This window comes from Pyxicephalus adspersus, chromosome 1, assembly GCF_032062135.1.
Source record: "Pyxicephalus adspersus chromosome 1, UCB_Pads_2.0, whole genome shotgun sequence".
NCBI lineage: Eukaryota > Metazoa > Chordata > Amphibia > Anura > Pyxicephalidae > Pyxicephalus > Pyxicephalus adspersus.
Window position 1 is genome coordinate 31,626,390 of NC_092858.1, and position 6,000 is coordinate 31,632,389.

Sequence of the window (6,000 nt, forward strand, 5' to 3'; positions counted from 1 at the left end):
AAAATACTGCATACTCATGTAAAATATGCTGCCCTTATATTAACTTTTCTGCAAAGAAAAGCATCAGATGTCTAATGAGAAACACTCAATCGTTTGTATGTTTAATACGTCTTCTGTACATATCTGATCTGTCACAACTAGTTGGATTATAGAACAAAAAAGGAAAGAACTAAAAAAGCGCTTATGATCATTTGGCTGTTCCTTTCAGGATCGCTTCAGGTATAACCATTTTATCCAATCAGAAATATGATCAGACATAAAAATCTGACCCAGTTCTTCTTAGAGGAACTACTAAGCTTTGATTAAAGCCCAACTCCCCAAAACAGAACGCCTATATCCTACTCATCTAATATTAATCTCCTCCTTAAAATAATCCCCCAAAAATACTCTGCTCTAGTCCTACATCCTGTGAGCCCAGGACAAGCCTTCCTGATCAGTCAGCCCAATACAAGGGATGTGCATAGCACACTGCTAATTGAGAGGCAGTGACTTGGCATTGACAACCTGAGACAAGGTTTACTGTTACTAAAAAGATCACCAGGCAAGAAATTTGCAACAGATTGACAATAAATGATTGGTTTAAAAACCTGTAAATAATGTTGGAAAATTGATTTGGGGGTTTACATATTGGCTACGTTGCAACACAATTTAAATACATTCTCTTTCAGATAACCACAGTGAAAGGATAGAATATTTTTAAATCTTATGCCATTTTCGGAGCACATTTTATAAATTTCACTGCAATAAGATTATCCAAAACAATCAAATATTTCTTTTTCCCAAGAGCAGCAACAGACAGTAATATTTTCACCGAACAAAGGCATTTCTAAGGAGACTTCAGCCTAAAATGGAGATAAATTTAGCTGATGATATGAAGTTTACAGCTTGAGCCTGTACTGTCCTCTTGTGGCAAAGGAATTTGGGAAAAGTAATAAATGTGCAATTGATTAAGGGAAGCTGATCATTGCTAGAAGACTCATCTCAGATTGGTTCTAAGCATTAATAATTTAGAAGCATATTGTTCATTCAATGAGTTGCACAGAAAAAGAACAGCTTCCCCCACCTCTTAGATGGTAAGCTCTTCTGGGCAGGTACCTCTCCTCCTCCTGTGTCACTGTCTGTATCTATCTAAATCTACCTATTTAATGTACAGCGCTGAACCTTCCTGCCTTCTGCACATTTCTGCAGATTAATCAGGATGCCTATCATAGTCCTGAACAAATAGAAATGCATGGAATGTATGGCTAACAGCAAACTCTAACACTGCCTGGAAGGGTTTAAGTTTTGCCAGGCAGAATTACCTGGGAATTTGGAAACCTACAAACCTGTAAGTAATCCCTAATGAATGTACACTGTGTAATATGTTGGCACTATATAAATACTGTTGTTAATAATAATAATAATAATTAATATTAAAAATATTAATAAAAAAGTTCCTCATCCTACCCCTACAGATTCTTTTTTGGAACAAGGAAAAACTCACCACCAAAACTGTTTGTCCTTCACAAGTCATAAGACCTTTAGGATGTTCAGACTGACAGTAAGATTGCAGCATAGTTTCCACTTTCTCATGCCTTTGAACGGCTTCCTTTGGCAGCTAAATAGTGAGTGAACGGGCTGTGAAATGTGCAAGTGTTGGTTTCTTAAAACAAGCACAGTGGTGCCAGCTGCAGGTGACAGCCTCTGAAAGATGGGTGGGATGGGTGGAAACACTTTTTTCCTATCTACATAACTACCCTAATGCTGTTCACAAGCTTAGGAGTTCCACGTTCCAATTTATAGCTGACCTGTAGTCAGTCTTCAGTCTTATAGAGTTGTAGAGTCCTCTTCTGCACATTGTGAGCTGTCAGCTTACAGCACACTTTCCAATCATCCAACCAGTCCATTGCCCATCCCATTCACTGGATTTCAGTTCTTTGTATTATAAAAGTTCTTCAACACATATAGACATTACCTAGGTTGGAATTACAACTTTTCTAAACTGTACAAACTTTTTTATGGGGGGTGTACATTCCTTGTAGTTTGTAGCTGTCAAAAAAAAAAATCTGGAATGCATTCATCCAAGAAAAATGTCCAGTCTGCTTTTGGCTATATTTTGCCATTTAACCAACCAGCCCATTAAAAAGGAAGGACTTTCTATTAAACCTGCCAGTTATAGATTATAAAAAGTGGATTTGCCTAAAAGGTTTCATTTTTCTAGCATACAGAATGAAAGATCAGTTTTATCAATCTCAATTTCTATCAGTTAACAATAGTTCATCTGTTGTATACAATGGAAGCATTCATTTTGGAAGCTTCAACAGATTGTTAAAGAGTGTCAAAGAATTTCCATTGCATAGGAGGACCAAACCTGAGGATGGGCAAATTAGCTCCCCGGACAAAGATAAACATACTACATAAACCCGTACATGTTCTCATAACTACAAGAGTTATTACTCTGCCAGTGGCTGGACAGTGCATGGGCTGCACATAACAATGACCATCACACAACCACTTCTAAAGTCCACCACATTAAATAGACCATTTAGCAGCAACTTTGAACATCCAATTGTATATCTGTGAGATTTATCCACTAGCAAAGTCTAATACAGGTCAAGCTACTCACCATGCATGGACAGATGGAGTGAACAATTAGTACCTCCTGCTAAGGCTTTTAGGTAGATATTGCTTTCACTGCAAATAGGATACACTTTTTTATTTTAGTAGCCTGGAAAAGGGCTACACACGGTTTTACAAAGTCCATAGTCATGTCACTAGCTGTCTCTAAAAGTGGCTCACAATCTCATGTCCCTACCTATTGTTATATGTAATTAGAACAGTCTAAGGTCAGTTTGGGGGAAGCCGATTACCTAACTGCATGTTTTTGGAATGTGGAAGGAAACTGGAGTATCTGGGGAAACCCATGCAAACATGGGGAGAACATTCAGATTCCATGCAAATAGCGCTGCAAAGGTCAGAGTGCTAACCTCTGAGCCACTATGCTACCCCGTACAGAAACAACTTGGGTAACTGGCTGGATTCAGCAAAAGGACCAAAGACTGAGGCAGAAACGGAGCAACAGTGCTACAAGCAGCTACAAGCAAACTTTTCTGGCACGTGACATGCTTACACTCAAAATCCTGAGCCAACCTCAATCTAAAAAGTTCAGCTGCAGTAGGCTTTATTTCTTTTCAAACTGACAGAATGTATTTTTATATAAAAAGCATGACTCAAGCCTCCAAATGTGTGACAAGGTTTTCTAACCTTTTTAAATTTTCTTTTTTCATTAATCATCAACTCAAAATATAATCACTCATTTTAAATTATGACACAAAAAAATTAGAAAAGAAATAGGCACAAAGCAGAAGCAAAGTTTTTTTTGTTATAATCATAGTCTTTAGAGGGTTACTTCTTAAAAAGTGAAAAATAGAGGCTTAAAAATTCATTACTGCTAATCAATATGGCATAGCGTGAATGCTGATTACCAGGCAGCTTGGTCGCAGTAACGGCACGCCACTCACCAGTGCTGCTCTCGTCTTGTTAGTAAAGCTATTTTTCATCAAAAAATCCAATTCTGCAAACACCAAAGCAAAAGCGTCCGATGTAAATAGGATCTGACAGTAAACAGGACTAACAGCTGGGCCAGAAGCTCAGATATTGATACGTTTGTTAACCATGCGGCTTAGCGATCTCACCCAGTAGCTGCATTTCAGCTACAGACACCATGTCAGAGAGAAGAAATGCTTATACTGACAGTAGATAATGCAGGATCCTAATTAGTGCTGATCATTAATTAAGGTTTTATGTGGGACAATTAAACACTCTTGTGGTCCATGAAACTTTCAATGAAGTCTTAGCAAGCTCCATTAGCAGCAGCTATTAAACTGTAATCCAGCTCTCATGCAATATGCTAACAATAGGGAGATGGCAGTAAAGCTATAGAGAAGATAAGCCTAATTCATACAAAGGCTACCCTTACGTTTTTCTTCCCATCATTTCAAGGCAAGAGTCCACAGATTAATTGGACTTCAATCTCCGGGTTCATGTATTACAAATAATCGAGGGACCCTTAATACACCTCATATACTAAGCACTAAGCTTGTGTTTTAAGTGTCAGTAAGCCCAAAAATGTTTTATTTAATATAAATACCTGGGTTTACACTATTGAGCAGTTCATTGATGTAGGTGGCAACCTAATATTAGCCTATTCTCTGTGTGCATGCTCCAACTTCTCTCCCTGGAAGTACACTGCTTCCTGTATTATCATAAAGTAATACTTGCTCACGTAACTGCTTAACATTTATTATTATTTATTAGCATACTATTGTAAAGATCCCATTTGTTCTGCTAAAATAGGTCTGACCCATGAAGGAATGGAAGACATTTGAAGGTGTCCTATGGTATTTGGTACCAAGACGTTAACCGCAGATTCAGAATTTCCACTTGGCTGCAATTTATCCCTTAGTGCACCCAACAGCCACATATAGCCAGGTAAAAGATGCACAAGTATCTGGCCATTTACATGATCCAGTTCTGCCCCATTCCAACTGTAGATGTTTTTCATCAGTGAAAAGGGGTAACCATGGGTACCCTACACTGCTCCATTAGCAGCAAGTTTAATTTTCTGTGCATTTTTTGAAACATTAGATTTTCTGTAGAATCAGAGCATATGGGTTTCTCCAATACCCAACCCCGCCTGTGAATCAGGGAGCTTTGATTGCTCATAACACGGCGTAAAATTTCCAGTTGTCCCTTATTGGATCACTTTTGGTAGGCATTAATCACTGCATCCAGGAACCCCCATCAAGACCTGCCAACATTTCACCTTCAAAATTTGACTGTCTCTGCCTAACATTTTCAAGCCATGGACAGGTGTAACCATAACACGACAATCAATATTGACCAGTTGTTTACAAACTTTCAGAAACTACAAGACAAACAAGTAATGTCATCCCTATCCTTACATCATTTAGTGACTACGTGCACTGAAACAAGCATACACATAAAAGGGGATGGGGACAAACTCTAGGTCAGTATAACACTTTGTAGCAGAGACAGGTTTTGGTTAACAAGTCTGATAACAGACATATGACATAATTCCTTCATTAGAACCTTGTGCAAAAATCGAGAATTTCCAGTCATTCTTACATTTACCATCATTGAACTAGACTGATATATGAAAGCTAAAATTGTTTAGGTAAAACAAACAATCCACTACGGTAAAAAGAGCTTAACTCTTCTCAGGACCCAAGCAATGTAGAAAACATCCATTGACAAGTCAAAGTTGAAATGTCTGGCTTCAAGTGTACCCTCTAACAGATCAGGATTTTGGTCATTTCTCTACCCTTCCTATTTACATGCAGATCAGTAAATGACAATAAGAAAATGGCTGGGTATTTTTCTGCAGGTTTCCCTGCTTCCAAAGAGTCTATTACTTTTATTTTCAGACCATCAGCTGCTTACAGAAAGTATTAAAACTTTGGAACTCTTTTCATCTGGTATGTATCTATATCACATTTAGGACCTGGTGGAGAACACAAACAACACTGGTGTATAGACTACAAGAGAGGATGAGAGGTAAAACCATCTTTTTCTTTCTTTATCTCATTGGGGAGATTTCCTTTTACCTTCTGTCTTGGAAACACGAAAGCTAAGCAAAGTAAAGGAATAATCCTTTCTTAGATCCTGGCCACCAGAATATGGCTTCCCATTGGAAGATTTCTCATCTCTTGTTTTGCTGATAATTGTAAACCTTTAGGATTTCTCATCATGGGTTTCCCTTCATATATCACACCAGAACAAACAGCAAGAATAATTCTCCCAAGTAGGGACACAAACAATTAACTCCCGACAAGGGTTGAAAATCCTTTCCTTCTGATTCCATAACTCAAGCAAAACAAACAAGCGTTCCGTTTGGCAGTCGGGCTTTTAAAAGCGGAGAATAAGCAATGTCGAGGAAATGCTATAAAAGGTCGCTGCTGCGACATTTGTTGAATGCAGCCAAGGCTTGCATCCCCCCCC

At 38.3% G+C, this 6,000-nt stretch overlaps 1 protein-coding gene across 1 annotated transcript in view; it reads right to left on the minus strand.

The window, feature by feature from the left end:
- The window catches only part of DDX10 (DEAD-box helicase 10), a 123,871-nt gene that overhangs the window by 116,869 nt on the left and 1,002 nt on the right, over window positions 1-6,000 (minus strand). The window lies entirely within an intron of this gene.